The sequence below is a fragment of the Carcharodon carcharias genome, chromosome 17 (assembly GCF_017639515.1).
Source record: "Carcharodon carcharias isolate sCarCar2 chromosome 17, sCarCar2.pri, whole genome shotgun sequence".
Classification (NCBI taxonomy): domain Eukaryota; kingdom Metazoa; phylum Chordata; class Chondrichthyes; order Lamniformes; family Lamnidae; genus Carcharodon; species Carcharodon carcharias.
The window spans coordinates 115002208-115029777 of NC_054483.1; positions in this window are offsets into that span (position 1 = coordinate 115002208).

The following is a 27570-nucleotide window of genomic DNA, read 5'->3' on the forward strand; positions in this document are numbered from 1 at the left end:
GAAGAAAATGCTAAAAACCTCCCTGAAATAATGGAGAATCAAAGGACTAGTGTAAATCAGGAACGGAAGGATATTAATACTAATTAAAAGAAAGCAATAGAGAAATTAATGGGACTTAAAGTAGATAAATCCCCTGGATCTGATGACCTATATCCCAGAGTGATGAAAGATGTGGCTGTAGAGGCAGAAAATGCATTGGTGGTCATCCTTCAAAATTCTAAAGACTCTGGAATGGTTCCTGCAGATTGGAAGGTGCCAGATGTAATCCTGCTGTTTAAGAAAGAAGGGAGAGAGTAAATGGAGAACTACAGACCTGTTAGCCTGACATCAGTAGTAAGGAAAATCTAGAATAAAGGATGGGATCACAGGACACTTAGACAATAATGGTAGGATGTATAAATGGGAAATCATGTTTAACAAACCGGTTGGAGTTTTTTGAGGATGTAACTAGCAGAATAGATAAGGGGGAACTGATGGATGTGGTATGTTCAGATTTTCAGAATGCTTTTGATAATGTCCCAAACAAGAAATTAGTAAACAAAATTAGAGCACATGGGATTGGGGGAATGTACTGGGAAGGATTGATAACTGCTTAATGGGTGCAAAACAGAGTAGGAATAAATGGGTCATTTTCAGGTGGGCAGGCTCTGAATGGTGGGGTATTGCAAGCATCAGTGCTTGGGTCCCAGCTATTCACAAGTTGTATCAATGACTTGGATGTGGGGATTCAAGATAATATTTCCAAGTTTGGAGATGACAGAAAACTAGGTGGAAGTGTGAAATGTGAAGCTTATGCAAAGACACTTCAAGGGGATTGGAGATTAAGAGGGTGGGCAAAAATTTGGCAGATGGAATACAATGTGGAGAAATATGAGGTTATTCACTTTGATAGGAAGAACAGAAATACAGAACATTTCTTAAATGGTGAGAGCTTAGGTGTTGAACTTCAAAGGGACTTGGGTGTCCTTGTTCATGAGTGACTGAAAGCTAACATGCAGATACCGCAAGCAACTAAGAAGGAAAATGTCATATTGGCCTTTATTACAAGGGGATTTGAGTACAGCAGTAAAGATGTCTTACTGTAATTGTATAGACCCTTGGAGAGACCGCACCTGGAGTACTGTGTGCAGTTCTGGTCTCCTTATCCAAGGAAAGATACACTTACCATACAGGGAGTGCAACGAAGGTCCACTAAATTAATTCCTGGGATGGAGGGATTATCCTATAAGGAAATATTAAGTAGACTGGGCTTTTATTCTCTGGAGTTTAGAAGAATGAGAGATGATCTCATTCAAGCATACAAAATTCTTACAGGGCTTACTTAACAGGGTAGGTGCAGGAAGGATGTTTCCCCTGGCTGGGGGAGCGGGGTGGGGTCTAAAACCAGGGGACACAGTCTTCGAATAAGGGGCAGTTCATTTAGGACCGAGATGAGGAGGAATTTCCTCACTCAGAGGGTGGTGAATCTTTGGAATTCTCTGCCCCCAGAGAGCTGTGGAGGCTCAGTCATTAAGTATGTTCAAGACTGAGATTGATAGATTTCTACATATTAAACATATCAAGGAATATGGGGATAATGAAGGACAACGGTATTGAAGTAGAAGATCAGACATGATCTCATTGAATGGTGGAGCGGACTCGAAGGGCTGAATGGCCTACTCCTGCTTCTTTTTCCTATGTTCTTATCTTCAACTAATTCCTTCAAAGCTCTTTCTGAGATTGTCTTGCACGTTGTCTTAGATACAGTGACACAGACCACTCCTATAAGCGGTACAAATGTTCTATGTTCAGGAATGTGCCCATAATGCCTAATGTCTAATCCTACAATAACAGCCTAAAGGTGTAACAATAGGATTCCCTTTGTGATCCAATATGATCCGAATATAGGACAGAATTTGCTGGAAAAAGAATGGTAAGTTTTCGGGAGCTATCCAATTTAGATCCCAGTGTTCCCAGATAATAGTAAGGTAGGTTTCCTATTCAGTAATTCATCTGTCAGTCTATCAGTAGAACCTGTAATCTCTCACCCTCCTGGGGTATTGGTTAGGGAAAAAAATCTCCTTCTATCCTTCAATTAATTGGGTCGATCCTCGGTTAATGAGTCTGGAACAAGCCAATTGTCTCAGTTTGAAATATCTTGCAACATTCCACAAACTGGCTGATCTGGCTTTGATACATAATTTCAATGCCTGCGTGATCCATTTAAAATCCATGCAAATTGATTTTGTTTGACAACACAAACATAACTCATGGCCAAACCTTCTCCATGAGGAAAAACAACATCCTGAAATGTGACAGACTTGCTGTTTGTGAGACATTGCAGTGTGAAACTGCTGCTGCTCTTGTCTGCATAAGAAACGTCACTGACTCCATACAGCATCCATGGCCTCTGCTTCAGATCAAAGCGAGAGTCAGATGAAAAAGGCACTTGAGTTCAATCTTCTCATCCACCCTGATTGTCCCCATCATAGCTATATTTTTGCCTCTTCTATTCTACAAGTTGAATGTCCACTTCACATACTGATCGCACTATGGTGAAAATTATCTTGTGTAATTCTGCAAAGTGAACAAACGTGAATTGTTAGTCAGTTTTACACTGCCCAACTTCCACTTCCATTGACCTTGGCGTAGGTCATTGCAAAAGAGTTGAGTGTTTCTGACTAAAAATCTGATAAGGCACTTTATAAATTCACATAATTTCTTGCGAGTTATACTAAAATGTACTCACTCATACCTGGAAAATGGCCCAGGTAGGTCCTGTCCACAGAAAGCGGGACAAATCCAATCCAGCCAATTACCGCCCCATCAGTCTGCTCTTGATCATCTGCAGAGTGATGGAAAGTGTCATCGACAGTGCTATCAAGCGGCACTTACTGAGCAATAACCTGCTCACTGATGCTCGGCTTGGGTTCCGCCAGGGCCTCTCAGCTCCCGACCTCATCCAAGCTTGGACAGAAGAGCTGAGTTCCAGAGGTGAGGTGAGAGTGACTGCCCTTGACATCAAGGCAGCATTTGACCTAAGGTGGCATGAAGGAGCCCTGGTAAAACTGCAGTCAATGGGAATCAGGGGAAAACTCTCCACTGGTTGGAGTTATACCTAGCACAAAGGAAGATGGTTGTGGTTGTTGGAGATCAATCATTTCACTCTCGGGACAGCACTGCAGGAGATCCTCAAGGTAGTGTCATAAGGCCAACCATCTTCAAGCTGCTTCATCAATGACCTTCCCTCCATCATAAAGTCGGAAGTGGGGATGTTCACTGATGATTGCACAATGTTCAACACCATTCTTGATTCCTCAGATACTGAATCAGTCCGTGTCCAAATGCAACAAGACCTGGAAAGCATTCCGGCTTGGGCTGATTAGGGGATAATACCATCTCCCCTTGATATTCAATGGCATTACCATCGCTGAATCTCCCACTACCAACATCCTGGGGTTACAGCTGACCATAAACTGACCTGTGTTTTTTTTTTCATTCATGGGATGTGGGCTTCACTGGTTGGGCCAGCATCTATTACCCATCCCTAGTCGTCCTTGAGAAGGTGGTGGTGGTGAGCTGCTTTCTTGAACCACTGCAGTCCATGTGGTGTAGGTACACCCATAGTGTTGTTAGGGAGACAGTTCCAGGATTTTGACCCAGCGACAGTGAAGGAACGGCGATATATTTCCAAGTCAGGATGATGTGTGACTTGGAGGTGAACTTCTAGGTGGTGGTGTTCCCATGTGTCTGCTGCCCTTGTCCTTCTAGATGGTAGTGGTTGTGGGCTTGGAAGGTGCTGTCTAAGGAACCTTGGTGAATTCCTGCAGTGCATCTTGTAGATGGTACACACTGCTGCTATTGTGCGTTGATGGTGGAGGGAGTGAATGTTTGTGGATGTGGTGCCAATCAAGCGGGCTGCTTTGTCCTGGAGGGTGTCAAGCTTCTTGAGTGTTGTGGAGCTGCACTCATCCAGGCAAGTGGGGAGCATTCCATCACACTCCTGACTTGTGCCTTGTAGATGGTGGACAGGCTTTGGGGAGTCAGGAGGTGAGTTACTCATTGCACGATTCCTAGCCTCTGACCTGCTCTTGTAACCACAGTATTTATATGGCTAGTCAGTTCAGTTTCTGGTCAATGGTAACCTCCAGGATGTTGATAGTGGTGGATTCAGTGATGGTAATGCCATTGAACATCAAGGGGCAATGGTTGGATTCTCTCTTGTTGGAGATGGTCATTGCCTGACACTTGTGTGGCGTGAATGTTACTTGCCACTTGCCAGCCCAAGCCTGGATATTGTCAAGGTCTTGCTGCATTTGGACATGGGCTGCTTCAGTATCTGAGGAGTCACAAATGGTGCTGAACATTTTGCAACCATCAGCGAACATCCCCACTTCTGACCTTATGATGGAAGGAAGGGCATTGATGAAGCAGCTGAAGATGGTTGGGCCGAGGACACTACCCTGAGGAACTTCTGCAGTGATGTCCTGGAGCTGAGATGACTGACCTCCAACAACCACAACCATCATCTTTTGTGCTAGGTGTGACTTCAACCAATGGAGACTTTTCTCCCTGATTCCCATTGGCTCCAATTTTGCTAGCATTTCTTGATGCCACACTCTGTCAAACGCTGCCTTGATGTCCAGGGCAGTCACTCTCACCTCACCTCGGGAGTTCAGCTCTTCTGTCCATGTTTGATCCAAGTCTGTAACCTGGGCAGGAGCTGAGTGGCTCTGGTGGAACCCAAACTGAGCGTCAGTGAGCAGGTTATTGCTAAGCAAATGCCTCTTGATAGCACTATTGATGACCCCTTCCATTACTTTGCTGCAGTAAAGGAGCCAGGAGCACGATGGAATAATCTGCACTTGCCTAGATGAGTGCAGCTCCAACAATATGCAAGAAGCTTGATACCACTAAGGCCAAAACAGCCCATTAGATTGATACCCTATCTACCACCTTCCACATTCACTCCCTTCCACCACCTATGCAAAGTGGCAGCAGTCTGTACCATCTACAAGATGCAAAGCAACAACTCACCAAGGCTTCTTTGATAGCGTCCTCCAAACCCATGACCTCTACCACCTAGAAGGAAAATTCATGGGAACACCACCCACTGAAAGTGCCCATCCAAGCTACACAGCACCCTGTCATGGAAATATATTGGCTGTTCTTTCACTGTCGCTGTGTCAAAATCCTGGAACTCCCTTCCTAACAGCACTGTGGGTGTACCTACACCATGTGGACTGCAGCGGTTCAAGAAGGCAGCTCACCACCAACTTCCCAAGAACTAGGGATGGACAATAAATGCTGGTCTAGCCAGCGATGCCCACATCCCATAAATGAATAAATAAATAAAAACTCAAAGGTTTTATGTGTAAGGGACAGGGTGGGTTCTTTTATCTTATTTTCAATGTAGCAGAGTTTTAATGGTTTGCATTGGAGTACCCATTCAATTACCACTTGTCTTCAACTGCTGGGAGCACTGGATCCTGAAACTACAGTGACTGTCCTCATCGAGTTACCACTTCTCACTGCAGTTGTTAAGCAATGTAGGTCATGCTCCTTGTTTTTTTTTGCATTCAATAGCTTGTCATTATTTTTCAATTGGTCTTCTTATTTTCTTCTATGTCTTACTCAATACAATTAATTTCCACTCTCTATTCCTATTTCCTCTCTATTAACATTTCCTGAGCTACCCCTTCTCTTTTCCTGTCTTAATCATACCACATAAACCCCTTCTAAAAATCGCACTTCAGCCAATACCTCAGAAAAACTGCACCAGTGAGAAACTCTCGACATAATAAAGCATTTTCACATTGACATCAATACATGACATGCCCTTCCTCCCTGGAACTTGGTTGTTTTCTATCAGAGCACTTCAGGTTCTTGTTGAAAAGCATTTGAGAAGACACTCACATAAATCACTTAGAGCAAGAGAAGGTTGTATGACATTCACGGGAATTGGGTACAGAAGGAACAGCGATAATGTGAAGGCAAAAAAACAAAGGATAGGGGTGAGAACATGATGAGCAATGTCATATAGAGGTCATCTTGGAAGCACTCTTCTTTACTATAAATGATCTGCATATAGGAATGAAGGAAACAATATTGATGTTTCTTGATGACTCCAAATTGAGACACTTTGTGATGATAACTGAAAAAGGGCAGGAGGAATTAGATAGAAGAGAAGGATGGGCAGCTAGATGGTGGATTCAGTTCTGTACCCAAAACAAGGAATACATTTTGGAAATGAAGCGAGGGGAAGCAAATATATCCTAAATGGTAAGATTTTCAATACAGAGGAGCAGAGGGATCTGGGTGTACAAACACACAGTCTGTTAAAGGCCAGCCTTAACTCAGTTGGTAATGCTCTCACCTCTGAATCAGGAGTTTGTGGGTTCCAGCCCAATGCCACAGATCTGAGCACATAATCTAAGCTGACAATCCAGTGCTGTACGGAGGGAGTGCTGTGCTGTCAGAGGTCCCGTCTTTCAGACAAGGCTTATTTGTAAACGCAAATAGGGAAGGATGTAAAAAAAAGACAAATACAATTTTTCTTTTGTATATACAGTCATAAGAAAAAGAACCTAAAATTGTATAATGTCTGTCAAAGTCTCCGGACATCTCAAAAGTGCTTGATGGCCAATGAAGTAGTTTAAAAGTGTAGTCACTTGTAATGTAAAGAAAGGCATTAGTTAATAATGCAATTGTACAAGGTGTTAGTTAGGCTGGGCCTAGAATGTTGTGTATACTTTTGGACACCACATTGTATGAAGGATATTAGAATAATGATAAAGCTGCATTTTAGATCCATTTGGTTCTTTCCTGGGATGAGCAGGTCACATTATGAAAAGAAGCTTAAGAAGTTCGGGGTTTTTTTCAGTAGATCTGACAATGAAATTAGATGATAGGACCTGATTATGTTATGTAGATTTGATATCACCACTGTCAACACCTCTTTGTCCTTTTGTCTATGACATCTTTTGGCAATCTCCACCTATCACTGGCCCTCTATCCAGCTCTACCTGTCCTGACCTCCCTTACACCAGCTTATATTTCACCTCTTTTCTATTTTCCCTTAGTTCTGATGAAGAGTCATACGGACTCGAAACGTTAACCGTGTTCCTCTCCGCAGATGCTGTCAGACCTGCTGAGTTTTTCCAGGTATTTTTGTTTTTGTTTTGGATTTCCAGCATCTGCAGTTTTTTGCTTTTATCTTCATGTTTGCTGGTGATAGATTGCTCTCATGGGTTAGTGAGAAAGCAACAAGAGGGTGCAAATTTAAAATAATCACAAAATGAATGAAAAGGAAGTTTAGAAAGGAGCTGGCTCATGCAGAGGGTAGTTGGAATTCTCTGCTGTAAACAATAAAGTGGAATCCATGAATTCTTTTAAATGGAAGTTGTTTAATTACTTGATAAAGAGGGATAGGGTGTGGGGAGTAACAGGACAGTGCGATTTGAACAGGTAATTCACTTGATGGGCTGAATGGCCTGTTGCCATGCTCCAAAGCTGGGTTGACTAGTTGGCAATTTGAAACATATTAACAGGTGGACTGGTGGGAACTTTATACTGTACCAGCCTTTCACTACATCAGTCTAAGTTTGAGGTAGTGTGCAGCAAGCTTCACCCTGCATCTCACCACACTTCAGTCTGATATTGAGTGGCCAAAGGTAGAAAAGTGCATTGTTCCCAGCGCTGATATACTTCCCCACTCAAGCTAACTTGTATTAGCCCACTTTTTGTGAGTGCACCTCAGTATTATGAGGATCAAGTTAAAAATCTAAGCTTACAGTAAAGTTAAAACCAAATGTTAATGCCACACAACAATTATTTTGTTGATGGATAGTGAAATGCTCCCTTGGGTCTCTGTTATTCACGCAGGTTATTAAACAGAATTATTTTAAGCAGAGTAGCTATGGGCAGAATTTTCTGTCCCGGTTGGCGTTGGGCACCATGGGCTGGCATGAGCGGACGTTATGGCCAGAAGGCCAAGAATCAGTTTCGCTCCGTTGTGAAACCAGTTTGCGGTTGTCCGCTCTGCCCGTCAATAGTGGGCCATGTTTCCTGCTGCCACACATCAGGAATGTCATTGTAATACATCTGTATGTAATTATAAGCCCTGCTCGCCGGAATCATCACCCCACCCCCCCCCCCACCCCCCGCCCCCCACGCTAGTCGTCCGAGTGCCGGTGTGTTTCACAACTGTACATAAGCAACATGCATCTGGTGGGCTGCACTTTGCTCGGGACTTTGAGGTTTGTTTGCCCACCTTGCTTCGGGCAGCATTCATGGTCATCAGCGCCAGTCTTCCCAGGTAGTGCCACACAGGGGGGGCTCACAGGCAGGTCTCTACCTCCTAGATGAGCCATAAGGTGGATGGGGGTGGGGGTGGGTGGCTTTTCAGCAGGGCTAGTTCTTGCGGGGGGTGACGTGGGTTCAGGCAAGGGAAGAGGCTGCAGGGCGAGAGCTGTACTGGGGAAGGGGGGTATCCCCGGGTGTGTGTGTGGGGGTGCGTGTTGATCTGTGCAAATGGCCTCAAGAGGGTGAGGACTGAGGAGGCAGTCTCCAGAGGAGATGAGGCCAGATGGAGATGTGAGGGTGTGTGTGAGAGAGTGAGTGGTGGTGTCCCTTGAGCTGGCAGTGAGTGAGATGCTAGTGAATGTGTGACGGGCTTGTGAGTGTGCGAGTTTAGGGTGATGGGATGGTTGCCTTACCCTGGCGGCACAGATTAGATCATTCATCCTCTTTCTGCACTGGATGGCCGACCTCTTCTGTGCAGCATTAGCACTGACCACCACTGCTACCGCCTCCCATGCCGGAGTGGTGGAGATTGCCAGAACCTCCTGCAGCCAGATGGAGGGTGGAGGACAGCCCGGCAGACCTCTGCAAGGCATCCCAGTGATGGGTTCTTGAACTCTCCTTGGCTTCACTGGAGCAGTCCTGGGCTGCGAACATTGAGCACTGTGTGCTCGGCAGCAGTTTAGATTTGGCACCTGGAGTGAGGAAATGGTGAGTTAATGGCATAGTGGGCCATTCAGAGGCCGCCCACCGGCGAGATGGTGTGTTTCCTGTGGTTTCTTAATTAATGAGGTGGGAAGCAGAGATACGACATGAAAACCCGGCATTGCAGTGTCCCTTTTCCCACCCACTACCGCACTTCATACAAATCTGGGACAATTCTGCCCTATGACTACAGGTGATGTAATGTTGTGCAGAACAGCACAAGATTTTCTAAAAGAGACGTGCTTCAAAGCAAGACTTGCAATGAACGAAATGGATGGTACGTAGTGTTTAATATTGAGAAACAAAGGATGAGACATATTAATTGGGAACAGTACTTGACCAGAAGCTGATAGCATCATCATGTTGCTTAGGCTAATTGAATATGTGGGCATTAGATTCCCACAGAGAATAAACATACAGGAAAGTGATGTTAATGGTCAATGAACGATTGAGGCAATGGAAAGGATTCAGAAAAAACGCAGAGCAAGGATGATTCTAGATTAGATACTATTGAACCGTGAAGAAAGGGACCAGTCATTTTTCACTGGAATACAAAGGGACAGTTTAAATTTTTGAACAAATGAAGAGTCTTAATGGGGTTTTAGAATGTTAACTAAACCAAGATGATGGAACAAAGCAACATGATTATATACTCTGGATGACATAACCAAAGCCATACTGAAGTAGATTTTTGCACACTTGCCATCGACACAATTTGGAGTTGCCAGGACTTGTGAGGGCTGTAGAGGAGGTGGAGGAATTGTGCTCCTTCTTTTTGGTGGTGGCCGTTTGCTGGGCTGTATCTGTGACAAGAAGCCTGTGGGCAGCAGGCCCAATGCTTGCTTCACTAATCAGCCCATTTTACAGACAGGTCCTAAAACAGGCACTAATTAACGTATCATTAACATATAAGTTAACATTAATGGGAGTTGAAAAGGAGCTAAGAGAGCAGAGGTGACTGAGGGAGTTCAGTGAGGAGGGAACAAGGTGATCCTTTGAGAACTGTGAGTACGGTGGGTTAAGTACTTACTACTTTTATTGCTTATAGTTTTTAAGTCTTATTTTGTGGTTCATCGTTTGTAAGGGCTATGTTCTGTAACAACGAGGAGCAGGGAAGCAGGGCCTTAGAGTAACTGATATTGTTTAATATTAAGTATCTTCCAAAAGGTTTAACTTAATTTAAAGGAGTAAGTCATGGCAGGAGAGCTCAGAGCCTTGGTGTGCTCCTGTTGCTTTATGTGGGAAGCTGGGAACATTTCCAGTGCCCAGGACCAGCATGTGTGCAGTAAGTGTCACCAGATGCAGCTCATGGAAGCCTGGGTTTCAGAGCTGGAGCAGCGGTTGGGGACACTGTGGAGCATCCGTGAGGCATAGAGTATTGTGAATAGCACGTATAGAGAGGTGGTCATGCCGCAGACTAAGAGTCCACAGGCACGAAGGGAGTGGGTGACCACCCAAAAAAGCAAGAGGACTAGGCAGGCAGTGCAGGAATCTCCTGTGGCTATTCCCCCACAAAACAGATATACCGCTTTGGATACTGTTGGGGGTGGGGGGTGGGGGGGGGGGGGTGGTGGAATGGGTGGGAATGGCCCCTCAGAAGAAAGCAGCAACAGCCAAATTCATTGCACCATGGTTGGCTCTGCTGCACAGGGGAGGAGTAAAAAGTGTGGGAATGCAATAGTTAGCGGGGATTCAATTGTAAGGGGAATAGATAGGTGTTTCTGTGGCTGCAAACAAGACTCCAGGATGGCATGTTGCCTCCCTGGTCTTAGGGTCAAGGATGTCTCAGAGCGGCTAGAGGACATTCTGAAGGGGGAGGGTGAACAGCCAGTGGTCATGGTACACATTGATACAAACAACATAGGTAAAAAAATGGATGAGGTCCTAAAAGTAGAATATAGGGAGTTAGGAAGTAAGTTGAAATGTAGGACCTCAAGGGTAGTAATCTCAGGATTATTACCAGTGCCATGTGCCAGTCAGAGTAGAAATAGCAGGATATATCAGATGAATATGTGGCTGAAGAGATGGTGTGAGGGAGAGGGTTTCAGATTCCTGGGACATTGGGACCGGTTCTGGGGGAGGTGGGACCAATACAAACTGGACGGATTACACTTGGGCAGGACCAGGACTGATGTCCTAGGGGGAATATTTGCCAGAGTGGTTGGGGAGGGTTTAAACTAAAATGGCAGGGGAGTGGGAACCTATGCAAGGAGTCAGAGGAGGGGGGATCAAGGACAAGAACAAACGACAGAAAGCGGAATAAGAAAAGTGATAGACAGAGAAATCAAGGGCAAGAATCAAAGAGGGTGTCAGTGAAAAATAATGGGAATGGGTCAAGAAATGCTAAAAAGACAAGCCTTAAGGCTTTTGCCTTAACGCAAGGAGCATTTGCAATAAAGTGGATGAATTAACCACGGAAATAGATGTAAACAGGTATGATATAGTTGGGAATACGGAGACATGGCTGTAGGGTGACCAGGGATGGGAACTGAACATCCAGGGGTATTCAGTATTTAGGAAGGACAGACAAAAAGGGAAAGGCAGTGGAGTTGCATTGCTGGTTAAAGAGGAAATTAACGCAATAGTGAGGAATGATATTAGCTCTGACAATGTGGAATCTATAAGGGTAGAGCTGAGAAACACCAAGGGGCAAAAAACATTAGTGGGGGTTGTATATAGACCCCATATGATGTTGGGAATGGCATTAAACAGGAAATTAGAGTCACATGCAATAAAGGAACATCTGTAATTATGGGTGACTTTAATCTGCATATAGATTGGGCAAATCAAATTAGTAACAATACCGTAGAGGAGGAATTCCTGGAGTGTATACGGGATGGTTTTCTGGACCAATACGTTGAAGAACCAATGAGAGAATAGGCCATCCTAGACAGGGTATTGTGTAATGAGAAAGGAATAATTGGCAATCTAGTTGTGCGAGGCCCCTTGGGGATGAGCGACCATAATATGATAGAATTCTTCATCAAGATGGAGGGTGACATACTTGATTCTGAGACTTGGGTCCTGAATCTTAATCAAGGAAACTACGATGGTATGAGGTGCGAGTTGGCTATGATGGATTGGGAAATGTTAATTAAAGGGATGACGGTGGATAGGCAATGGCAAACATTCAAAGAGCGCTTGGGTTAACTGCAACAATTGTTTATTATTGTCTGGCTCAAAAGTAAAACAGGAAAGGTAGCCAAACCATGGCTTACAAGGGAAATTACAGATATTAGATCCAGGGAGGAGGTATACAAATTGGTCAGAAAAAACAACAGACCTGAGGATTGGGAGCAATTTAGAATTCAGCAAAGGATAACCAAGGGATTGATTAAGAAGGGGAAAATACAGTACAAGAGTAAGCTTGCGGGGAACATAAAAACTGACTAAAAGTTTCTATAGGTATGTGAAGAGAAAAAGATTGGAATGTGGGTCCCTTACAGTCAGAAACAGGGGAATTTATAATGGGGAACAAAGAAATGGCTAACCAACTAAATACATACTTTGGTTTTGTCTTCACAAAGGAGGACACTAATAACATACCAGAAATATTGGGGAACTCAGGGTTTAGTGAGAGGGAGGAACTGAAAGAAATCAGTATTAGTAGGGAAATGGTGTTGGGGAAATTGATGGGATTGAAGGCCAATAAATCCCCAGGGCCTGATAATCTACATCCCAGAGTACCTAAGGAAGTGGCCCTAGAAATAATCGATGCATTGGTGATCATCTTCTGAGATTCTGTAGACTCTGGAACAGTTCCTACAGATTGAAGGGTAGCTAATGTAACCCCACTGTTTAAAAAGGGAGGCAGAGAGAAAACAGAGAATTATAGACCAGTCAGCCTGACGTCAGTAGTGGGGAAAATTCTAGAGCCCACTTTAAAAGATTTAATAGCTAAGCACTTGGAAAACAGTGGCAGAATTGGACAGAGTCAGCATGGATTTACGAAAGGGAAATCATGCTTGACAAATCTACTGGAATTTTTCGAGGATGTAGCTAGTAGAGTTGATGAGGAGGAGCCAGTGGATGTGGTTGATTTGGACTTTCAGAATGCTTTCGACAAAGACCCAAATATGAGATTAGCATGTAAAATTAAAGCGCATGGGATTGGGGGTAATGTATTGAGATGGATAGAAAACTAGTTGGCAGACAGGAAACAAAGAGTAGGAATAAGTGTCTCTTTTTCCGAATGGCAGGCAGTGACTGGTGGAGTACACAGGGATCGGCGCTGGGACCCCAGCTATGCACAATATATATTAGTGATTTAGATGAGGGAATTAAATGTAATATCTCCAAATTTGTAGATGACACAAAGCTGGGTGGGAGGGTGAGCTGTGAGGAGGATGCAGAGATGCTTCAGTGTGATTTGGACAAGCTGTGTGAGTGGGCAAATGCATGGCAGATGCAGTATAATGTGGATAAATGTGATGTTATCCACTTTGGTAGCAAAAACAGGGAGACAAGTTAGTATCAGAATGGCTATAAATTGAGAGAGAGGAATGTGCAACGAGACCTGGGTGTCCTTGTACACCAGAGGCTGAAGGTAAGCATGCAGGTGCAGCAGGCGGTAAAGAAGGTAAATGTTATGCTGGCTTTCATAGCGAGAGGATTCGAGTACAGGAGCAGGGATTTCTTGCTGCAATTATACAGGGCCTTGGTGAGACCACACCTGGAATATTGTGTGCAGTTGTGGTCTCCTTATCTGAGGAAGGATGTTCTTGCTATAGAGGGAGTGTAGCGAAGGTTTACCCGACTGATTCCTGGGATGGTGGGACTGACATATGATGAGAGATTGAGTCGGTTAGGATTACATTCACTGGAGTTCAAAAGGATGAGGGGGGATCTCATAGAAACCTATAAAATTCTAACAGGACTAGACAGGGCAGATGCAGGATGGATGTTCCCGATGGTGGGGGAGTCCAGAACCAGGGGTCACAGTCTGAAGACACGGGGTAGACCATTTAGGACTGAGATGAGGAGAAATTTCTTCACCCAGAGAGTGGTGAGCCTGTGGAATTCGTTACCACAGAAAGTAGCTGAGACCAAAATATTGCATGTTTTCAAGAAGGAGTTAGATATGGCTCTTGGGCTGAAAGGGATCAAAGGACATGGGGAGAAAGCAGGAGCAGACTATTGAATTGGATGATCAGCCATGATCAGGATGAATGGCGGAGCAGGCTCGAAGGGCCGAATGGCCTCCTCCCGCTCCTATTCTCTATGTTTCTATGTATATCAAGGAGACTTTATATATGTTTTAGGTGGTCACCGGGATGCCTACTCAGGTGCCTTTAATTATATGACGAGCCTAATGGAAAAACAGGTAGATTCTGATTAGATTTGCATCCCTGTTGGTTAATATTTCAGAATTCAACTTAGGGGCCAGTTCCTTTGGGTCCAGGCTGCCTCCAAGTCTTGGCTCTGTGTTTACATACAGCTTTTCTTTTTCAAACATTCTAATTTGCAGCTTGATCATTCAGCTTTGCTCATAGTTTGTAGCAATGATGTTCTGACCCGGTGTTTGCAAAACGGCCCATACTTTAATACATACGAGTTCCCATTGCATTTGCACATTTAACGGAGCTACAGTTCTACACCCATTCGCATTCATATTTATGTAGCTGCCAAGTCTCTGTTGAGCTTATATTTTATTTGAGCAGTGATTCTCCCATTCTATTAAGAGACTTTTTACTGTAGTAGAGCTTTTTTTGCTTTGTGTATTTCTAAAATTCACACTGGTAAGAAGGAAAGCCAGATTCCTCCAGAATATTTTCCTCAAACGTTTCTCCAATCTCTGCCAAGGTAAGTCATTAATTGAAACAGGGAGATGTGCAGAGAAATTCCATTAATCCTGAATTCCATTGGAAAATCCAATTGCTGGAAATAAACACCCTTCAGACAGCTGCTAAATATTCAGTAACCCTGGGTGTTCTGAGTAGTTAATGAGTAGTGTGTGAGGCTGCATTCACACAGCAAATGCAGCACCAATACATGGCTGCTTCACACCAACATTACAGTTATCACATAAATGGTGAATCATTGGACGCGCCTGAATCCACAGCAGAACAGCACAAGACTTCCTGCAACTGACCACTCTGTTTGAAAGAAAGGAAAATAAATTTTTACATTCATATAGCGCCTTTCACAACCACAGATGTCTCAAAGGTCTTTTCAGACAATGAAGTACTCTTGAAGTGTAGTCACTTACGTACCATTGAATCATAGAATCGATACAACACAGAAGTAGGCCATTTGGCCAATACGTGCCAGTTCTCTGCCTAAGCAACTCACCTGGCCCTAGACCCTTGCCTTTTCCCTGTAGCCCTGCAGATTTCTTCTCTTCAGGTAATTATCCAATTCTCTCCTGAAAGTTGCTATAGAATCTTCCTCCACCGCAGTCTGAGGCAGTGCATTCCAGATCCTAACCACTCGCTGCCTGGAGAGGTTATTCCTCATGTCACCTTTTGTTCCTTTACCGAGCACCTTAAATCGGTGTCCTTTGGTTCTCGAACCTTCTGCCAATGGGAACAGTTTCTCTGTATCTACGCTGTGCAGACCCCTCAGGATTTTGAGCAGATCCCTCTCAAACTTCCCCAGCTCTTCCAATATCCATGTAACTGGATTTCCTCATATGTCAAATCAAGCTCATAAATCTTTTCTGCACCGTCTCTAATGTCTTCGTGTTTCTCCTTAAGTGTGGTGCCCAGGACTGTAATGCCTGTTGACATCCAATTTAACATCGGCATGAAACCAAACTCCTTTGCACAGTAAGGAAGATGAGCTCGTTTTCTTTGGGGAAGAGGTGATTTCAAGTTGATCTAATTGGTGTCCTTAAAATTTGAAGGAACTTGTCAAAATAAGTACAGAAACATTTACCACTATGGCGGACGGTCCATATACCGAGAAAGGAACGTGAGGGGTTACAGGAAGTGAAAAGTCAGACAGAACTCTTTCTAATCAAAGAATTAAGATTGTATATTGCGGAAAAGTGAGATACGTTGCCAAAACTTTTCATCTTGCACTCATCACCCTTCTCAAAGGCAATTAGGGATGGGCAATAAATGCTGGCCCAACCAGCGACACCCACATCCTGTAAGTTAATTTTAAAAATGCAAGAATGCCAAATTTCAAAGGACCACAAAAATTTATACTACAGGAGAAAAGGCTGCTGATTGGTTAGCAAGTTGTCTCTCATTGACCGAGGCATTTTCATTGGAGAAAGCAACTTAAATTGTAGAATAAGTTATCATGGAAGGTTATCATTGAAACAGAAAATAACAAAACAAAAAACTGCAAATGCAGGAAATCTGAAAGAAAAATAGAAAATGCTGGAAACATTCAGAAGATCAGACAGTATTCATGGCATGAGCAACAAAATTGACATTTCAGGTCAATGATTTTTCATCAGGAATTTTAATTCCTTAGCCCACTAGCAATCAAGTCAATCACATAGGTGTAACAGGGTTAATGTGCAGCATATGAAATAGGCAACGGAATTTAGTGAAAGCAGATTAAACCCTTGTCGGGGAGCAGCACTGGTCAGGAAAGGGCACGCCTTAGTCTTTTGCCTTGAAGTCTACTGTTACCTTTTGACCTTTATGAATTTAACTTATTTTTAGCACACTCCCTAACGCACTGTCCTAGATTCCTGACTGTGTTACTTAACCCAATTATCTTAAAGGTATTTATTTTGATGGGTTAACTTATGCATTGAAATAGTGCAGAACGAATGCAATTAGAATTGTGCTGCACTATATAAACCATGCAATGGGAATTAAATCCATTAAACTTACAGGCATGAAAATCTAGATGCTGAAAAAGAGGGACAGTCTACAGAGATAACCAATGTTCAGAAAAAATTATATACTTATTAATACTACATTAGTAAGACTGCAATGCCTGCCCAAATTGATGATTCCAACAAAACAAGCTTCATGATTTATCTACTTATAGCTACTTGAATGTATTAGTTCCAGTTAGCACATGGCACCTTCTAAATTTTGTTACTAATCCTGATTTTTATTAGAAACTTTGATAACCGTTGGTGAAACTTGCCATGTTCCCTTATGCCATCAGATTTTTCATATGCATGCCTTGCAAATTAGTTCTAGGAAAGCACTTAATGTATCAACACTTTGCAGTATCTTTTTATCATCTGAATTTCAGATGAGGTTTTGATGAGCACGTAATCTAGGGTGATACTGCTGTGTAGCCATGGGGAGTGCTGTGCTGTTGGAGGCTCTTTTTATCAGAGAAGATGTTCGAATGCAGACTCACCTGCCCTCTCAGGTGAATGCAAAAGATATCAAGGCACTATTTTGAAGAAGAGTAGGGAAAGTTTCCTCAGAGTCCTGCCAATATTTATTCCCCAATCAACATCACCAGAACAAATGATCCGGTCATTACCACATTGCTGTCTGTGGGACCTTACTTTGCACAAAATGGCTGCTGCATTCTCTTTCAGATTAACAGTCATTGATAACTTTATAAAGTACTTTGGGCTTCCTGCGGTCATGAAAATGCTATCTAATTGCAAGTCTTTTTTTCTTTTAAAAGTAGCAAGAATGCACAAAGTTAAAAATTCCCCCAAACATACGGAGTCAAATGACAGGGGAAAGGCTTCTTTATTGATAACTGAAAAGACAATTGGGTATTTTGAAGGGTTTTTGGAAAGTAAGAATATGAACGGATACAGGGATGGGGAGGGAAACAGGATTAGAGTAGATGGTTCTAGTTGAAGAGTTATCGTGAGTAAAGGTGCAATGGACTGAATGGTCTCTTTCTATGATTTCTTGTTTAAACTCACAATAACATCTTCGTGGCCCACATTGTAAGTTGTGTTACTTTGGTCTTCCCAAAAACCAGGATTCTTTGAACATGATTGTAGGATCAAACATTGGTTGCCATTAAATGTACTTAGGTTCCAAGTAGTTATTGGCCCAATAATGACGATGATAGACACATGCTTTTAGATAGACTTCCCTTGATGATTTCATGCAATTTGTCCTGCAATGTGCTGCAAGTAGGGTATGGAAACAGCACCATGCTCTCTACAGGACATTTGGGACCTGAGTGAACAGGGTTGGCAACAGTGTCATTCCTTAACCAATCAGATTGAAGGGTAGTGAAATTAAAAGTGCAAGTTCTAAGCAAGTAAGTGTAAGTTATAATGGGTGAATTCAAGATTAAATCAGAAAGAGCAATAAAAAGAGGGGAAAAATTATCATGAAGCGAGAGAGAGAGCGAGAAAAGATCAAAAAGAAAAGTAAAACATTTATAACTTTTTAACTCACATTTAACATTTTAACTACTTTTTTTCATTTGATCTTTTTTCCCTCTCATAATTTTTTTTCAAATCTCCAACAACAAATAAAACTTGAAGGAATGAGTAATTTGTAAGAGTTCTGGGAGTCCTGGGAGGCGGCTTCTAATTGGCCACCTTCATACTCAATGAGTTATTAAGGATGGTGGGTGGTCTCCTAAGGCAGCCGGCTGAGTCAGAAGGCCTGTAGTAATGCCACCTGGAGGAGTAGGTACTTGAAGGTACCCTTGCATTGAAGTAATCAAGCATGAAGACAGTGGAGCCATCAGGTTGAAGGGGTGACAGCTCCACATGAGTAATGATGGACGAGGCTGCAGCCTTTCATCCCCATGGCCCAATCACAGGGATAGGGAACCTCTGGCTCCGATGCCCTGCATGGCTTGCCATTGGGAGTTCACCTCGATTGAGCTGTCGGCCTCCACACATGGTGGTGGGGCCTCTCCAAGAGTGGGAAAATACCAGCACCATCACCAAATGGCCCCTAACTCGGGTCGTTATTGCACTAATTTGACAAATCCTGCCTCCATGTAATGGGCAGGCAACATGACTCCCAGTCTGGGCCTGGAAAAGTGCCCCCCCCACCCCACCCCCGCCCCCCACCGCTCCCAGAGGACACAATGCGTCGAGGAATCACCTTGACGCAGCTTCCCCCTATTTTTCTGATCCCTCAGCCTCCAAGCCAATCTCCATAGGGCCGTGAAAATCCAGCCTTTTGTATCTACCATGCAAGTACAGGAACTTTCAATGGTGAACCAGACCGCGAGATAACATTTCCCTTAAACGAATGGGGAAGAGGCACCTCTCTGACAGAGACATTGATGTTCTATCGTGCACCTGACCCCGCGTGAAGACGCAGTGCAATTTGCAACTCAATAACAGTGAGTGCTATTGGACCCGCCATTATTTTGACAGGAGTTTTTAAGCCACTATGCTGAGACAGATACCCTTCAGTAAAGATTTCTATAAACCACGGATAAAAACAAAGCAATTTATAATCTTCGCACCACATCCCAGTGAGTCATCCTTTCAGTACAAACAAACATAAGAAAAACCACTTATTTTTACACAAAGCTGATTAGATCCATACAATGGGTTCCAATTCCTTGGTACAGTTTGACTGTATGATTATGCCTAAATCAAGAATTTGCATTTAAATACTATTGGAACTTTTAAGTGCATCAAGATAACTACACAATAGAACAGCTTGAGAAGTGATTTGATCCATTGAAATTCTAGGCTATAGTCAAAAAAAAAGGAAATGACCACTTATATCATTACAGCTATTCTTTCCCACAGACCCTATATAATTTGTAACATAAGTAATCTGGGCACACAGTGGGCAAGAATATTATCTTCTGTAGTTTGCCTTTCCTCTAAATCGCCTGTGTTATCATTGCTTCTAAATTGAGTTTGAACCATTTCTAGTAACCTCAGAGCCTTAGTATCAAAAATTGACAGAAAATCGCCAAGTTTTAAGATAGGGAAGGGGAGCGAGAAATGAGGGTGAGAGAGAGAGAGAGAATGAAAGGAGCGTAGAAAGGGGAATAGGAGAGAGGAAGGGGAGAGACAGGGAGAGGTAGAAAGGGCAGTAGGAAGGAGGGAGGGAGAGACAGGAAAGGAGAGTAAGATGGAAGTGAGGGAGAGAGAAAAAAGAAGAGTAGAAGAAAGAGTAGGGAGGGAGAGAGGGAGGGGAAGAGAGAAAGAGGGAAGGGGAAGAAGAGAGAGACGAGGGGGAGAGAGAGGAGAAGGGAGAGGGGGAAGAGTAAGGAGAGAAAGGCAGAGAGAAAGCAAGGAAAGCATGAAGGGGTGAAAGTGATTGGAAGAAGGAAGGGGGGAGAAGTGAGGGAGAGGAGACAAAGGGAGGGAGGGGAGAGAGAGAGGGAAGGAGACAAGGAGAGAGAAAGATGAATGAGAGAGAGAGAACGAGGAGTAAAAAAGAGTGAGAAGAAAGAAACATGTAAGGAATATTCTGGAACTTGTTCACATGGTCTGAATTAGATTGAACTGTTCTGTTTGGAAGTGAAAGTTTCCTGATACATTAGAGAGTGCATTGTTACATTTGAGGTTAGATCTGGGTAAAGAGAACTTTGTTTTTCAAATGTCCTTAGAGTCTGTGCCTGCTGCCTCTGAGGCCTTGAGCACAGGTACTGGCACATCTCAATTTCAGTTTCACTTTATTGTCTATACAGAAATTCATTTCGGATACATTGCTCGTATGTTAAAAAATATATGAATGAATAATAGCAATAAAAGAAAGAAAATTACCTTATCACAGAGATCTTAATTTTAATTAAAATATGTATTAAAAACTATTCCAATGCATTAAAATAATCAGCCAGTGAGTCCCACCCTGAGTGCATATCCTTATCCATACACCAAACTCCAGTTAAAAGTTCTTACAGAGAAGGGCACAAAAAAATTCAGGAACTAATTTGTCCTGCATCTGAGGGATTGTAGCCTTTTCCCTGAATGCATCCAGCATTCAGTCTGAGAGTGAGAAACTTAGTTCGGAAACAACTGTGCTAAACTTAAATAAGGGTCATTGCAAAGGAATGAGGCTGGAGTGGACTGGGAAAGGAGTTTAACAGAAAAGACAGTTCATGAACAATGGCAGACATTTAAGAAAATAGTTCATGACCCACAACAAAGATATATCCCAGTGAGGAAGGAGGATTCTAGGAAGAGGATAAACCAACCATGGTTAACCAAGGAAGTTAAGGATAGTATCAAAGTGAAAGAAAAAACATACAGTGTGGCAAAAATTAGTGGTAAGCCAGAGGATTGGAAAATTTTTAAAAACCAACAGAAGATGACCAAAAAAAATAAAGAGGGAGAAAATAAACTTTGAGGGTAAACTAGCAAGTAATATAAAAACAGACAGGAAGAGCTTCTTTAAATATAAAAAAAGGAAAAAAGAGGCCAAAGTCAATATAGGCCCCTTAGAGAATGAGGCTAGAAAAATAATAATGAGGAACCAAGAAATGGCAGAGGAGTTGAATAAATACTTTGCAACAGTCTTCATGATAGAAGACACTAATAGCATTCCAAAAATACTAAATAATCATGGGGCAAAAGCGGGGGAGGAAATAAATACAATAACTATCACTAGAGAAAAAGCACTAGGGAAACTAATGGGGCTAAAGGCTGATAAGTTCCCTGGACCTGATGCATCCTAGGATATTAAAGGAAATAGCTGCAGAGATAATGGATGCGCTGGTAGTAATCTTCCAAGAATCCTTAGATTCTGGAAAAGTCCCAGAGGTTTGGAAAACTGTCAATCTAACACCCTTATTCAAAAATGGAAGGAGACAAAAAACAGGTAACTATAGGCCAGTTAGCTTAACATCTGTCATTGGGAAAATGTTAGAGCCTGTTATAAAGGATGTAATAGCAGAGCATTTAGAAATGCATAATATAACCAAGCAGACTCAGCATGGCTTCATGAAGAAAGAGATTTGGTATATGCGGGGGGCATTTTCAGGATGGCAACCTGTAACTAGTGGAGTGCCACAGGGTTCAGTGCTGGGGCCACAATTATTTACAATATATATTAATGACTTGGCTGAGGGAAATGAATGTACTATTGCCAAGTTTTCAGATGACACCAAAATAGATGGAAAGGCAAGTGGTGAGGGTGACACAAAGATCCTACAGAGGGATATAGACAAGTTAAATGAGTGGGAAAAAATGTAGCAGATAGAATAGAATGTGGGAAAATGTGAGGTTATGCACTTTGGCAGGAAGAATAGAGGAGCTGGATATTATTTAAATGGAGAAAGACTGAAGAAAGCTGCAGCACAGAGGGATTTGAGTGTCCTCGTGCATGAATCACAAAAAACTAGCATACAAGTTCAGCAGGTAATAGGGAAGGCAAATGGAATGTCGGCTTTTATTTCAAAGGGAATGGAGTATAAAAATAGGGAATTCTTGCTAGAACTATACTAGGCACTAATTAGACCACACCTAGAATACTGTGAACAGTTTTGGTCCCTTTTTCTAAGGAATGATATACTGGCATTGGAGGCAGTCCAGAGAAGGTTCACTAGGTTGATCCTGGGTATGGAGGGATTTTCTTATGAGGAGAGGTTGAGTATGTTGGGCTTGTATACATTGGAGTTTAGAAGAATGAGAGGCAACCTTATTGAAACATACAAGATTCTTAGGGGACTTGACAAGGTAGATGCTGAGAGGTTGTTTCCCCTTATGGGAGAATCTAGGGCCACAGGGCATAATCTTAGAGTAAGGGTGCACCCATTTAAAACAGAGATGAGGAGGAATTTCTTCTCTTTGAGGGTAGTCAATCTGTGGAATTCTTTACCACAGAGGGCTGTAGAGGCTGGGCTGTTAGGTATATTCAAGGTTGAGATAGACAGATTTTTAATCAGTAAGGGAATCAAGGGTTATGGGGAAAAGGCAGGAAAATAGAGTTGAGGATTATCAGATCAACCATGATTGCATTGAATGGTGGAGCAGACTTGATGGGCCGAATGGCCTACTTCTGCTGCTACGCCTTTTGGTCCTGTGGTCTAACACTGAGACAGGGAGTGATTCTCATTGTTGACGACACTCATAACTTTCAACAAAATACATCAAGAGCAGATTTCAAGAAAGACCTGCTCATCTAATACCCTTCCTGCCTGGTTCAATAATCTCTGTACCCTTAAAGAGTCTGCTTTCCCAAGGCAACACCACCAGGAGAGACATCTGAAAAGAATAGGACTCTTAACTACAGCCATATAGAAGAGTTTCAAGATTGCAGGATCTACACGAAAGGTTTTAATTTTCTGAGGGAATATAATCATTTATGTCCCTTGGCCACTCCATGCATACACTATTCCATCTAATTCAATTTATCATCTACCTTGAAACCTAAATACTTGGAGTTGGTAACTATTTCAATGCCCACATCATGAATGTTCATAGGAACATTATCATTAACTGGCTTTGTCCTAAAGTCTATAATTAGTTCTTTCATCTCAGAAAATTAACTTTAACCTACTTAATAGAGCCATTTGAATGCCATGATAGGAGGTATTAATTACATTTGAGCATACGAGTTAGGAGCAGGAGTAGGCCACTCTGTGCTTTGAGCCTGCTCTGCCATTCAATAAGATCAAGGCTGATCTGATTAACCTCAACTCCACATTCCTGCCTATCCCTGATAAACTTTCACCCCCTTGCTTATCAAGAATCTATCTGGCTCTGCCTTAAAAATATTCAAAGACTCTGCTTCCACCGCCTTTTGAGAAAGAGAGTGCCAAAGACTATGACCCCCTGAGAGAAAAAAAAAATTCTCATCTCTTTCCTAAATGGGTGACCCCTTACTTTTAAACTGGCCCCTGGTACTAGATTTCCCCACAAGAGGAAATACCCTCTCCACATCAACCCTGACAGGACCCATCAGGATTTTACATGTGGTCTTAATTGGCCAACTAATACCATGGATCATGAAGAAGAGGCTATATAGATTTGAGAGATCCACAAATGAGATGGTTATGCCAGGACTGTAGAAGAAACAGACTTGATGGAATAAATAACCTTTCCTCATGTTAAGCTCTCTAGTACCGTAGGAAATGGTTAGAATTACCAAACATTAATTCTGTTGTTTTAGTGCTAAAACAGATGAAGATAATGGCCCATAACTTCCACGCTCCCCAGCGTCCAATTTTGGGAATATCCCAAAGATGCGCTGCAGAATCCCCCTGGCAAGTTCCCAGGCAAGGGTTTGCATGGCAATTGCTCAGGAGTGTCATGTTTCTCTGGACAATTGACTGCGCTGGGAACAATCTGAAAATGCGATTTAAATCTCAAACTTCGATGGCAACTATTATACAAAAAGTTACCCAGAAAAAGAAAGAAGAATTAAAGTTTCTTCTAACTTCTGGGTAACTATTGTAAAGACCCAGACCGAGCCCATGGGACTCCCACCACCAACCCCACCCCCCTACCTCCAACACCCTCCACCTCATCCCCACAGCAACCTCACCCCTCCCCCCCCCCGACCTCCCGAATACCACCACCCCCCATGGACACACCAACCACCCCCACCCCCTCCACCTCCGGATACCCCCAACCCTTCCCCCGCCCACAGACAACCCACCACCCCTTACTCCCCCACCCCCAACCTCACCCCTCCCCCCAACCTCCCGAATACCACCACCCCCCCCATGGACACACCAACCACCCCCAACCCCCCCGACCTCCGGACACTCCCAACCTGTCCTCCTCCCACAGACCACCCCCCCACCGCAACCTTGGGCCTCCCCCACCCGACCTCAGAACCCCCCTGGCGACTTCTGGATCCCCCTCACCCCCCGCGACCTTCCAATCCAATGGACACCCCCAACCCCCCACAAGACCTCCGGATATCTCCAAACACAAACCCCCTCCCCCCGAACACCCCCAATCCCCAAATCCTATTTATTTAACGTGAACACTTACCTTCCCCTGGCCTCTCAATTTCTCTGGCCCATTAAACCTACCCGCTTTATGGCAGCAAATGCTGTAAAAAAAAGGGGGCGTGGCCTGCTTGAATGCATTGGAGCTACACTTCACTGGGGCCTGTGAGGGGTCTTTTGCTGTTGGCCCCGTGCAGCTCCGGCGAACGGAATTGGAGACGCAATTTTCAACACCAGGTAATTTCTATGGGCCAGCACTTTCCGACACTAGCCGGACATTAAGGCCCATTAGTTACCCATAACTTCTGAAGCATTGACTTCTATTTGGACAGCTATTTGTTCCCAGGCTTGAATCCGATGGTTAAAGTTCAGGATAAGTGACGTCTACTTGTGAGTTTAATTTCTGTTCCTGCCTTCGCTGCATATTTTGCACATGGGTATATTGTTTCGATAGTGCCATTGCTGCCAGCTAATCATTAACAATAGTGTAAGCTAATTTAATACTTGATTAGCTTAACCATATTCTTGGATAGGGTTGCTGAAGTATTTGAGAATCAACAAGAATAGGAAGTTAAATCATATTATTGCCACAGGGACTGGTTGCTAAGATGATCGAAAAATGGGAATCAAGGTGGAAGTTGTTTTTTTATATATTTTGAAGCAATCCAGTACTTGTTTTCTTTGACATAATGAAAATGGGAATCAGAATTGTATATATTGAGTCCTAAATATCAAGCTGTCCCATTAATTCCTCAATTGGCTTTTTTTTTTGAAATACCTCTAAGGTCCTAATATGTTGTTTTTTTCAGAACTATAATAAATATTTTGAAGAACTTTAAGTTTTTCTGTAGCATGCTGTGGACTATTACAAAATTTTTCATGATTTTTAACAAAAAAAAATCTATCACTATTAAAAGTTTGTTTTATTTGGATTCTTTAATTTATAAAAACGGCACAGTCTTGTATCTTCATTCTCTGATACAGCAACTTGTGAGGCTATTGCAGCATAACTTAGAACCCTGCCAATTGTGCTAGTAATATTTTAATTCAAAAGACTTCTTTCTGATGGAGGCTTTTAATATTTAACACACAACAATCTAATTATTAATCAGCTGCCCTAATATCTACCACCAAACAAACACTTGTTTTGGGATGCTGTGATCTGGAATGCATTGCCTGAAAGGGTGGTGGAAACAGATTCAATTGTAACCTTCAAGAGGGAGCTGGACCTATACTTACAGCAACTATTTGAAGGGCTTTGGGGATAAAGAATGGGGTTGAGACTAATTTGAGAGCTGGAACAAGCACGTCCTCCTTCAGTGCTACATGATTCTATACAAGCAGTTTTGTTAATATGACAAAACTGCTTCTCCCTTTCCTCTGCTTTATCTTGCTTGTCCACAAAGCTTGATGATTTTCATGTCTAGCTAATACTCCCATCTCACTGGGAAAATCAACTCATTCTTTACCACTATTTTTCCATCAGTCTTGAATTTTGCATGGGATAAGGGTAATTTAAAATGCATACCATTAATCAGATGTTCCTTAAAAATGGCAGGGCAATATTGTTTTGAGTATTTGGCTACTGTGTTCAGCGATGATGTGTAGTTATAGTGTATTAGTTTACAAGCAGATAGTTAACTGCTACCATATTTTCTTCTGAAAGCTTCAGTTCTTTAGTAAAATATTTTCTGTAGGTTACAGATTGCAAGGGAAGCCTGTAAGTGAAAGATTTTGCATTGGATTAATTATGAGTAATCTCAAAATGCTAGAGTAATGAGGATAGTAGAAGACTTCAGTAGGATAGGTACTAATTGGAAAAATAAGAACAAAAAGACTTGCAATCATATAGCCCCTTTTGTTGTAATATACCTTTAAGGGATAGCAGCATGCCATCACTTGAATGGAAGTGTGTCATGTGACCCAGCCTCAGTTTCACTTCAGCCTGGAGTAGAACACAGCCACACAGCTCTGCAGCTCTGATGTTCTTTAGCTTTCGATCCGTGTATATGTGTTCACATGTGGCTTAAATTAATAAATGAGCTCACAATGAGTTTGCACAACCCCTTATGAGTGATTGCTGCATTTATATCATTATAACACACGCGTCATGCTGTGCAACAGTGGTTCCTTCTAAACAACATAGTGCTTAGCCTGGGAGAAAGATGAAGTGCAGGTACAACATGGTGAACAGCCTTAGATCATGCTACTTGGTATGAGAGGACCCTCGACATTCTGGTCAGACCGTAACAAAGGCGCAGTGTCAGAGAGTGTTGAAATCTCAGTAGGGTGACTTCATAGAAAGGTTTTGAAGACACAATGCAGAGATAGTGCTCAAATAAAAATCTGGTAAGCAGACAGATCCCTTGTGGTGAGTAGGACAGTGCATCGAGAGGACCAGCGCTGGGTTAGTTCAGTCAGGAAGGCAAGTGACCAGGGTGTGGGCTGGATCGATAGCGAGGGAGAGTCAAAAAAAAAGTCATAAAAATTGGGCCAGAAAAATAATGGGCAGAGCTTCAGAAAAGCGTACGAAAACAGCTACAGCGACACTCATCTGAGGTAATATGGGAGAAGAAAGGTCAAAGGGATGTTGTCAAAATGTCCACAAAATTCACCAGTTTGAATTGGGATGTAGCTGACCTGCTAACCAGATTCAAAATGTTTAAGCAGGGTACAGAGCTATGGTTTCTTAATTCAGGTGTCTCTGAACCAGGGCAAGCCATAAAAAGTTGCCTAGCAATTGGGAATGAAGGTCTATACAGGCTGAACCTATCAGGTTTACCAGCCCAAGAGCTAAGGGATCTCCAAAAGACATGGATCACATTGGAAGACCAGTTCAAAATCAAGTTAAACTGCCTTATTCAC